This window comes from Ceratotherium simum, chromosome X, assembly GCF_057802395.1.
Source record: "Ceratotherium simum simum isolate JZ-2026a chromosome X, ASM5780239v1, whole genome shotgun sequence".
NCBI lineage: Eukaryota > Metazoa > Chordata > Mammalia > Perissodactyla > Rhinocerotidae > Ceratotherium > Ceratotherium simum.
This window is the reverse complement of record NC_141940.1, coordinates 3861057-3872786: the sequence shown is the minus strand read 5'-3', so window position 1 is coordinate 3872786 and position 11730 is coordinate 3861057.

The window sequence follows — 11730 nt, the reverse complement described above, 5'->3', positions numbered from 1 at the left end:
AAAATTTGAAGGAAGTTCAGTATAAATCTGACATGGAAAACAGCAGATTAAAGCAAGAGAAAGAGAAGGAAAGTACTAGGTTGATCAGTTTAGGCCTAGCAAGGAAGTTTCTTTAAAGTTCCTAGGGACTTGTGTTTCTCTAAACCCTGCTCTAATTGTGTATCACGTTTAAATGGTCATTCTAGTTTGTCTTGATGCCCAGCTGTATTAATGAAGTAGTCTCCTTGTTAGGTTAAAATTGAGTAATAAATCTTATTAATTTTATTCACTTAGCCATTCCCAAAAAGAGTCTAGCTGTTTTTACCAGAAGGACATAACTAAGACTCCAAGACCTACTACCTGGTGACTGTCCTAATCTCAGGATGATTCTAGAGAGGAAATAGCCATCTTCTTAAAGTCTGCCCACACAATCTCACACATGTAAAACACTGGCGATCCCCAGTGTGCCTGATGGACCTGGAGCCCACTCTAACTTCCTTGTGATGTCAGGATCTGTGAGGAACAAGATCCAGCTGAGACTTCTACCCCAGGGAACCTCAGATAGTTCATCTGCCCCATTTCTGCCTTTTGGGGGACTATTGGTGTGCCTGGCTTTGCCTTGGAGATTGGCCCCTTGCTGATAAACCACATATGGTCTTAGAGGTCACAGAAGGAAGAGAAACAATAAATTACTCTCTAATTGACTAGAACCAATGAATGTGACCTTTTCTGAACAAAGCTATGATTCTTTCAACAATGAAGCAGCCACTTGGCAGATTAAGTCATTGTCAGGTTTGTAAAGGGCCAACCTACCTAGACAGAACAGCTCCCCAATACTAACGAGATGGAAGAATCTCTGCCCAAAGACACTGCTAAGCCTTCCTCTGCATATTGGCAGGAATTTGCCTGCTTGTGTATGTGTGTGTGTGTGTGTGTGTTTTGGTGGGGGTCTGGGTAGAGGGAGACCAACAGACAGGGGCGGCAATGGTTGGCAAGTTGGCAAAGATCAAGGGCTAGCTAGGCTATATAGTAATCAAAATTAACATAGAGTTCAGTAAGGACCAGGAGGCAGACTGTGCAGACAATGGGGAGAGAAGCCACAAGAGAGGAGAAAAACATTTAAGGGAAGGTGAGGAGCATAAGAATCAGTAGGCTCTTTCCAGAGTGTTCACGGCCTTCCACCCTCTAGCAGAGAGTTGTCTGTCTGAGGCAAAGCTTGGTCTTCTTGGAGTCCTGGAGAAACCTGCATAGAGAACTGCTTTGTTGAGCTGCAGAGGACAGAGCCAACCACTCCTTTTGGCTATAGTCAGTTCTGCTTTGGTGGAAACAAGCCAGACTGAAATTCCAACCATGACGTATGTCTCATCAATCAAAGAAACTATTTTCTAACACCTACGTTGCTCAGAACACTGTGTGAGGCCAGGTCAGGCCAGGGCAGTTGGAAGATACTGGCCACTAGAGCCTGCGCATTACCTGCAGGACAACGTCCAAGCTTCTCAGCTTCCTTGAGACCCTCCATGAGCTGGTGCCAATCTACCTCTCTAGGTTCATCTGTCACCTCTGCTCCTTACCCACAAAACTTTCTCTTCAGTCACATCAATTGACTTGCTAGTCCCCAAACTCATGCCCCCCTTGCTACTGTGCTTTTGCTTAAGCTTTTCCTTTCATCACTCTGACAACTACCCCTACTCCTCACACTTCCCTCACCTACTCATCCTTCAAATCCCAGTCCAAATGCCACTTCTTCCAAGAAGCCCATCCTGATACCTACAAACTCTGCTTTGCTTTTCCTCTGTCTGTTGGTGGCAGAGTTAGGCATGTGCAAGTGACCAGAGGAAGTTGTTGACAAACAGGGACCAAAGCTAGCTCAGCGCTCTCCCCACAACAGGGCTTCTCTAAATCCTGGTCTGGAACAGGTTCCAAACACATGCTTACTAGAATGAAATGCATTCCTTCCACCTTAGAGAAGTAGAAAGTATTTTTTTTTCTTCTTCCAAACTTTCTCAGTTTTGATTTATGGAGTTCATTAACTCAGTTATTTTCCTTTCTTCTCATCCTTTGTGCCTGGTTCTCTAGAAGGCAGATCTTTTAGTTCCAAGGTAGAATTAAATAACTAACAGTTGTAAGGAACTTTGTAGTTTTCAAAGCGCTTTCCCATCTACTACCCAATTGATCCCCACAGCCACCCATGAATTATCCCCAATTTAGAGCTGAGAAAACTGGTTCCTATATGAAGCAACTTGTCCAGGTCAGAGCAATTAAGTGGTCTACCAGGGACTAAAGCCAACACTGTCTGCTGCTAAGTCATTTTCTCCCCACTAAGAGCAACCACAGCAGCAGAAACAACCACCACAAACATTTATTGACCACTTACTCAGTGCCAGGCACAGTGCTATGCACCTCACAAAGGTTACCGTGTTATATCATGACAACAATCTAGTGAGGCAGGTGCTATTATTTCCAGTTTACAGAGGATTTGGAGGTTTAGAGAGCTTGGGTAACCTGAAGGGCACATGGTCAATAAGTGGTGGAGTTGGCACTTAAATCCAGATCTGGTGGACTCCACAGAGCCTGGCTGCTTGGAACTGCAGTTTCCGAGCCATGCTGTCTCTGTGTGTTGGGCAGGGCTGGTGCCTTGGAATTCCCAGCCACCTCTGTGCACCCATCTACTAGACTAGAAGAACCAGCACTGTCCTTGGAGTCAGAAGCTTTGTGTACCAGTCCTGGCTCAGTCATTAATGATGGGGAAATCACTGACTGTTCCTAGACCTCAGGTTTTCATTTGTAAAAGAGGAGTAATACCTCTGTGGGTCTGGGCATGGAAGAAGGGCTGGAGACCCTAGGGCAATTCGGTTCTCCCTGACTCTTGGCAAGGCTGCTGGTCATGTCTTGTTTGCTGGGGATATCTTGTTTAACCCAAGCTTCATTCTGTTTCCAAATTAGTTCTCCTGAGGCCTTTCCATACATGTCTCACTCCCAATTACACCCTCACTTCCCTCCCCTGCAGGATACTCACCTCCTACTTTGAGTAGTGTGAGGCCATACAACATGAATGAGCAAGGACTTGGACCTTGTTGTCCCACAGACTGGGCTGGAATCCTGTCTCTCCCACTAACCAGCAGCAGGACATTTGATATGTATGAGTTTTATTTCCTTCCTCTGTATAATACGGGTAATAATTGTACCTTCTTTGTGGGTTATTGTGAGAATGATACCAAATAATGCCTGAGAAGCACTTAGCCTGATGCTTGGCGCTGTGTATATGCTTAAGAAGTGGTGGTTGCTGATGGTATCATTTCTTCTCTCAAGCCTAAATTGTTGGCATTTTTGCCACCTCAATATTTCTCCTTTCCTCTGGTCCTAAGGTCCACCCCTCTCTACTGGCACTCTCACTCCCTTCTCCATCCAGCTTTCTGAGGTCCCAGCTTTGTGAAACATCACCATCTATGCTTATTTCCCAGCCTCTTTTGCTCTTCCCCTGTAGCATAGAAAATGCCTAGGCATGTCCTAGTGTCCTGGAGCTACTTTGGTTTTTCCTTTGCTTTCACCTCAAACATCTGGAGAGTAGAGTTTGCCTTCACGGCCATCCCATCCTCACCCTGGCTTCCTCCTCAGCTCCCAGCCATCTGTCTCTGTCTCCCAATAATCCTCAGAACATAATCCCACAGAAGGCACTGCAAACCTCCTAACTGCCAAATCCAATGGTCCCTTCTTGCCCCCTGCTTCTTCAAGCCCTCTATACAGAGCTGCTACCCCCATTCTCCTGAGATGAAGCTCTTTGCTTCTCAGCTCCCATCTCTCACATTGTAGGATTGGTTTTCTTCTCTCTCACCAAATACACCTTGCATTTTAGTCTCCCGGAAAGTTTCTGAAAACTACCATAAACAAAGCATTGAGACAAGAACATTGGCCTCTTCCCAACCCTGTTGACTATCTTTGGCTCCTCTCCCTCCTCCCATCTCCTAACATAGACAATCCCTTAGCTTCTGTCGTTGGCCCAGTTCTCTATCTTGACACTTTCTCCCCTGGAGATCTCTCACACTCCCACAGTTTCTGTGCTCACTTCTGTGTGGATGGTTCCCAGGTCCCTATCTTCAGTCCTGTTTCCATCTGAGCCCCAGATTCCCATCTCCAACTGCCTGTTGGATGCCCCATCAGCCACAGAATCTTCACACATCTGAAGCAACACTTATTCTCTCCCCCATAAAACCTGCTCCGCCTGCTTAGCCTGTTTCTAATGATGGCATCAACACCTCCTAATCATCAAGGCTTGAGACCTTGAGTCATCTAGGAGAGCGGCAGTGTCACCCTGCCCCCAGAAACCAAGTCCTAGGAAATCTGATCCTGCGCTGGAGCTTCTCCCCACCCCTCCTCTCCAAGCCCACTAATCTTACCTCATTCAACCTCTCACCATTCTCACTTGGCTGACTATGGTGGCTCCTACCTGGTCCCCTGACATCCAGCCTGCCTTCTTTGCAATCCCTCTCCCATCACAGCAACAAGAGGGATCTTCTTACAACCTAGACTCAATTACTTCTTTCTCTTGAGGTGTCAACTCTTCTTTAAGAGAAGACACCTTCTCTTAAATTGAAGGGAAATTAAATTTTCTATTTTTGTTCAATATAGCATTTATATAAGGATACCATTCAAAATTGTTCACCTCTCTCTCTCTCTTCTCTCTGTCTCTATACCCATCCTCATCTCTAAGCATGAATATAAAGGCAGGGTTAAAATGAGGCTTGCCCTAACAATGATTATTGTGTGGGAGTTGAAGTTATTTTAAATTTCTTTCTTTGACCTTTTCTGTATTCATTTAATTTCCTATTTGAAGAACACATCAATTTTACAAAAACAGTAAAGTCATTCTTCAGGGAAAAGAAACAAAAACCCTCCAGTGGCTCCTCATTGTCACTAGGACAAAGTCCAAACTCCTTGACCTGGCTTAAGAGGCCCTCCTTGATTCACCTCTGCCCACCTCCCTCTCCTCACTGAAGGCCACTCCCCTCTCCCTCAGCTGTCCTGAGCTCCAGCTCTTGACACTCTTGAAGACTCACTATTCCTAATACGTGCCTTGCCCTTCCTCTTCCTTCTTTTATTTATTTGTTTATTTCCTTTTTATTGAGGCCACATTAGTTTATAACATTGTATAAATTTCAGGTGTACATCATTATATTTTGACTTCTGAGTAGACTACATCGTGTTCACCACCAAAAGTCTAGTTTCCATCCATCACTGTACACATGTGCCCCTTTACCCCTTTCGCCCTCCCCCCATCCCTTTCCCCTCTGGTAACCACCAATCTGTTCTCCATATCTATGTGTTTGTTTGTTTATCTTCCACATATGAGTGAAATCATAAGGTATTTGTCTTTCTCTGTCTGACTTACTTTGCTTAGCATAATACCCTCAAGGTCCATCCATGTTTTCACCTTTTGAAAGCACGTCTATCCTGCCGGGTAAAGCAGACAATGGGAAAAATGAGATATTTATGTGGACTGATAGGTCTTTTTGTTCCTCAAGCACAGCCTTGGCTTCAGAGTCAGTTCAGTTTTTGGCAGTCAGGAAGTCAATTCTCCCCTCAAGTGCAGCCAGCCTTCTGAGGGAGAGGCAGGACGGGGAACACAGACTGAGCAAAGGTGGATTGAACCCTGGCTACGGACAGGGGACAGAAAGAGTGTCTAAGGAAAGAAGGAGTGGGGAGACCACATGACAAAGGTGAGCTTCACCACCCCTTGCTCCTCTGGTATGCACATGAGCTTGGTGACCCACCTTCTTCCCCAGACAAACCACAAAAGGCAGAAGGAGCATATGCCTTCAGGCAACAAAGGGGCCTCAACTATTCAGATCCAAGGTAGCCCAACTGTACCCACCTCAAACATGGGTCTGCTGTGGGGCCACAGAACCTGAAACCAAAGGGCGCTGCCTTGGATAACTCCCACCCTCCTTTTCTCAGTCCTGCTAACCCCCACTGGTCTTATGCTACTGAGAAGGTGGAGGGCAATGTGCCCCACACAGGCCACCATCAGCATCCCTCCTAAGCCCAGCTCCATCTCCATGGGGAGCTATTTGCAGAGATGCCTTAACTACTCCTCAGGCACCTCGAACACAATATGTTCAAGACAGAACTCAACCCTGCCTCCTCTCCTCTGCTTGCTACCACAAGCTGTTCTGCCTTCTGTGTCCCAGATCACAACTAATGGTGCTACCATCCACCTCATCCCTGGCTCCACACATGCATCATGCTGTTTCACACCTCACGGCCTTCACATATACTATGCACTTGCTAGCAGTACCTGTACTCTATTCCCTGCACCTGGTCCCCATCAAGACTCAGCTCAGCGGTTAATTCCTGTGAGAATTTTCCCTTTAGCCTTTCCATCTTCTTGAGGCTAGATGTGAAACGCCTCCTCTGTCCCCTTCAGCAACTAGGATACTCAATTTCATTGTCACTTTCTTGTCTGGTTTTTCCATCAGACCCGGAGCTACTTGAGTGCAGGCACCATGTATTATATACCTCTGGGTCCCTGTTACCAAGCGCAGAGTTCTGTATACGTTTGATGCTCAGTAAAAGTTAGTTAATGTATTTTATGGATTCATAAATCCTCAACTTTTCCCTGGCTCCTATGTCCCAAATTCAGTCAGTCATTGTGTCCTGTCCTTTTATCTTCTTAATGATCTTTTCGTTCAGCCTACTTTTCTTCAACCCTAGGATCTTATTCTTAGTCCAGGCCACTACCCCTCGTTGCCCAACCACCCCAGCCTCCTGAGTGGTCTTCCAAACACCACACAGCAGCCAGCCAGAGTCTTTCAAAGAATAAATTTTCTTGTGTCACTCTTCTGCTCAAAACGTTCCAGAGGTTTGGCACCATCCTCAGCACAAAGTCCAAGCCCTTGATGGCAGCTCATGTCAGAGACCCTGGGGAATTCAGCTCCTGCAGCTCTCCTCAGCTTCGTCTCCCACACTCCTTTTCCAGAGTCCTGGGGTCGAAGCAAACAAAATAACTTGCTACTATTTTCAGTCACTGATTTTTCCACCTCTGTCCCTTTGCTCATGCTCTTAGCTGTACCTGGGATCCCCTCCTCAACATGGAATCTCCTCCCTTGTTTGCCTTCTGTCCAAATCTGTCCCCTGTCTCAAGGTTCCACTTTGGTCCCCTTCTACAGGAGACTCAGGGGAGCCTGACCACCACCAAGTCAATGGTTCATGCCAGGGAAGTAAATCCCTTGGGCCATCTGTGATAGGACAGGTACCATCCCAGTGAGCCCCTGGCTGGGACATGGAACCGCTGTGTTTCCCTGTCTCAGCAGAGATCTCTTTGGCCCAGAGAAGCTCCTTCTTAATTTGGAGGTTAGAAGTAGGCCACCGAGCTCTCCAGATGCCTCAAGGCTACCAGTCTGCCCTTGGCTACAGCTGCTGGCAAAGCTGTGGGTTGCTTTCTCCACATAGAGAAAGCCTTGGGGACACTTTTATGGGTGACTAATGCTGAACAGTGGGACTCCTCCCCAAAGCACAGCCTTCCAATCAGCCAAGTCAAACTTGGGATCTGACTTAGGAGATGATGCTGAGGAAGCCAAATGGAAATGAACTTGATCTTGTGATGTGCTTGTGTGGGAGCTATGGTTTTTCCTGAGACCAGCAGAAACTTGGGCCCAGAGCTTTCCTTGGAGGCAGAAGGATGACTTGGCTGAAGTGACCAGGAGACTTTTAACAAAATAACTCTGTGCTAGGTTAGAAAGGATGACAAGGCAAAGCCTGAATAATGTGCGGGTGGAAGGGGCTCCTTTTCTCAGAGCTATGCCAGGAAAGGTAGACTTTAGTCCATGGTACATCTATGGGCAGAATTCAAGGACTGCTAAGTCAGGGCTGTGGGACTCCTAGGAAAGCAGCTCTTTTTCTGAATCCAGGGAACAAGTCAACAAAAGCAATACTGACAGAGTATCTACTTGGTGATAGGCACTGTGAACACAGAAATGACATAGAGGTGACTCTCGCCATGTCCCTTCCTTCAAGGGACTTCTGGTCCAGACAGGAAGAGTGTTACATCTTCAGTAGACTTGTGAGCTGAAAAAGATCCTGTGTGCCTGGAGCTGGGAGGGAGGGAGGAATAGAAGTTGGGAAGAGTCAGTGGGTTCCCAAGCCTACCTAATGGAGACATAGATGCTACCCCCATTCCCAACATGTAGCAGTCCTTTGACTCTGTCCAGCTTGGGATGAGTTATTTCCAGTAATGCTTTGCACTGTGGAGGGGAGGTAGAGGGAAGGGGCTGTCTGTTGGGTTGTTTCCAATTTCCTTATACTTCTGAGGTCTGGAATTTTTGAAAAATAGCTCATGGGGAATTTCTTGGCCTATGCTCTTCTTTTTCTCATCTCCCCTGGAATGACTTAAACTTCAACCCTCAGCCCTGCCTTCTTGCTCTGATAGATGTGTCTAGAGGGCCATTCTGGCTTAGGAGGTGAAAAATGAAACCTAATTGCTTGCTTTGTCAGGACTAAAAGTGCTTTATTGACCAATATAGCTGTGGTCTTACTCCTCAGCTTGTCTCTGAGTCGCTGTGGCTGTGTCAATAACAACGCCACTGACATGTTGTCTTAACGGCTGAGACTGATTGACTGTTTGCTGACCTGATTGATTACTTGACTCCCAACTTGAATCTTTCCCAAAATAGGATCTTCAGTAGAGCACATGGGCTCACTCTATGTGGTTTTAGTGCAATTACTTCAACCTTCTGTGCTTTGGCTTCCCTGTCAAGTCAATAAGTTTGTTGTGAGTGGGTGTGCTGATTTGCTGAGAACACCCAAAGGGTTTAGTGGAGGCTAAGGACAAATGTGCCAGAATGAGTAAGCCTTGCTGGCCCCAGGATGTTCCTGCAGGTCTGCTCTCTGTCTTAGACAAGTCCCTTAGGGCCTCCCAAGATAGACGAGTGAGTGCAAGCCATGTGCACACACACATATCCATATGTGAACTTGAGGTTCTCTCTCCCTTGAGTGCTCTCCACAACCTCACTACCCAACCAGCACAGGTACCTAGTTAACTTAGATCTCAGCTTCCCCATCAATTCCTTAAGGAAGCCTCCCCTGACCCCTTGGGCTAGGTGAGGCCATGTTGGTCTTCACTCTCAGAGCAGCTCTCAATTTTCCTTTTTGGCACTTATCCCAGTTGACAATGACTTTTATTTCTGTGACTATTTGGTTAATGTCTGTCTTTCCCACCAATAAGTTCCGCAAAGAGGGAACCATAACTCTTTTACCCCTTAAACACAACACAGAATTCAGCATATAGTATGATCCCCTTTCTTTCTACCTCTGTAGGTACCACTGTAGTCTATACATCCCTTTCCTCCTTCCTCCCCCTTCCTCTCCTACCTCCACTGGCCCATAGTTTAAGTTTAGCCACCAGTAACCAGACTTCACCCTGGCCTATCCTGCTCTCTCTCCACTCCCTGCTGTCCATTCAGAAGCACAGAGGCCAGAGTCATCTTCCAAAAACATCTGACTTTAATCATTCCCAGGGGCTCCTGGGTCAGCTGGACAGTATGTCCCTCCTGCTATTGCTTCCACCCCTACTTCTCTAGCCTCTTTTCCCCTATTCTCCACTCCAATTTTTCTGTCTTAGTCAAGCCAATCCTCTTAAGTTTGTATTCCTAGCATTGATTCTACCTTTTTATGGAAATCTAGGTCCACTACCCCTTCCTTATCTAGTATAAAACGCAACTTCTTTCCAGAAGTTCTCCCTGATTAAACTCATTCACCTCAGACATCTCCTGGCTCAGTCCATCAAACAAAGTGCTCCCTAACAGATTCAACGCAGTTACAATGAGGTGTCTATCATCATTTAGATTTTAGTTAACAATATTACTGAGCACTTACTGAGTGTCAGACATTGTACTGGGCCTGGGGATATGGCTACAACCATGACTGACATAGTTCTTTCTCCATGAAGTGAACAGTCCAGTGGAGATCCAGACATGAAACAAGTATATCGAAATGTGATGAATATTTCAAAAGGGCATGTGCAGGGTGCTTGGGGAGCTGACCCAGCCTGGGGTCAGGCAAGAACTCCCCTGGGAAGGGCCATCTCAGCTGGGACCTAAAGATAAGTAGGAGTTAAGCTGGCCAAGGAGTAGGACAGGTGCGGGATGGGCAGGATAGGGAAGGGCAGTTCTAGGCAGAGGAATGGCCTGTGAGAAAGCCCTGCATAGAACAGAAGCAAAGGGGAACAGTGGGAAAGAGAGGCAGGGGCCAGAGCATGCATGATCTTTAGGCCATGGGAAGGAGTTTGAATTTTATTCCAAAGAAAAGTGAAGTGATTGGATAAGTTTTCCATTGTTAAAATATTACTCTGACTGCCACAAGGTGAATGGATTGCAGGTGGGCAAGAATGGAAGCAGAGAGATTAGTTAGGTGCCAGTGCTGGTTACTGATTTATTGCCCCTCAGCTCCAAATTTACCCTTTCTGCCTGCTCTGTCAAATTGGATCTGCTCCCTCCAAATATTTTTCCTTGCCAGTCGTCACTGAAACTTTTTCAGTAAGAGGGCACTGGCGAGACGTTGCAGGAGGAAAAGGGTTTTTCTTCCTGGTTCTGGTGTGTTCCATCAGGACACACTTGCAGCCTGTGTGGATGTCTTCTTCAGATCACACTTCTATAGTGCATACAGCTTCCCCAGTGCCTGGCTCCTGCAGTACTTGTAGCTTTTCCAGAACTCAGATCCTGCATGCACAGTGGCCAGCAGCACTCAGTAGCCAGCAGCTTTCTCCGGCACCTCCTTAGGCAGTTTTGGTGAGACATCTCCCAGTAAACAGCTTTCTTCAGCACCCTAGGGGGCAGATTTCTGACAAGTTCCAGAGGGGGGATTTCCAGCAAGTCTACCAGCACAGCACCACAATGACTTCTCTGTCACTCACTAAGCCACAGCAGTGCCCTCTCCAACAAGGTATGCATCCCCAAGGCCAACAACACCTGGAGGATGTGAGGAGACTATTCATTGGGTGCTCTATATCACTCCTAGGGGCAGTGGCTGCTCCTTATATCTGCTATTCCTATGTTCTTTAGAGTTCTCGTTACTTGTTACTAGCTAATCGCTCATTAATCCAACCCCCAGTCATAGTTAATATTTTTTTAAAAACAGCTTTATTGAGGTATACTTTACAAACCATAAAATCAGCTAGTTTTAAGTGTACAATTCAATAATTTTTAGTAAATTTACAAAGTTGTGAAACCATCACCACAATCTAAGAAATATTGTGCCTATTAGTAGTACTCCCTGTCCCGATCCCCAGCCCTGGACAACCACTAATCTACTTTCTGTTTCTATAGATTGGCCTTCTCTGGACATTTCCAGAATATGTGTTCTTCTGTGTCTAGCTTATTTCACTGAGCATAATATTTTTTTAAATTGTAGTTAAAAACACATAGCATAAAATGTGCCATCTTAACCATGTTAAGTGTACTGTTCAGTAGTCTTAAGTATATTCATATTGTTGTGAAACAGATCTCTAGAACTTTTTCATTTTGCAAAACTGCTAGTTAATACTTCTTTATATTAAACTTTTTCTGTTTAAATCATTGTGTGCTTTCCTTGTCCTGATTGGACCAAAACTGATACAGAAGTGAATACAATGTCCCAGGTAAGAGAAAGTGGAGCATGGCCTAGGAGTAGCAGTGCAGTTGGAGAGAAGGGAGTATGATATTTTTTATGCTAGAGTCAACAGGACTGGCTGATGAATTGGATTGAGGGGTAGAAGAAAAAGAA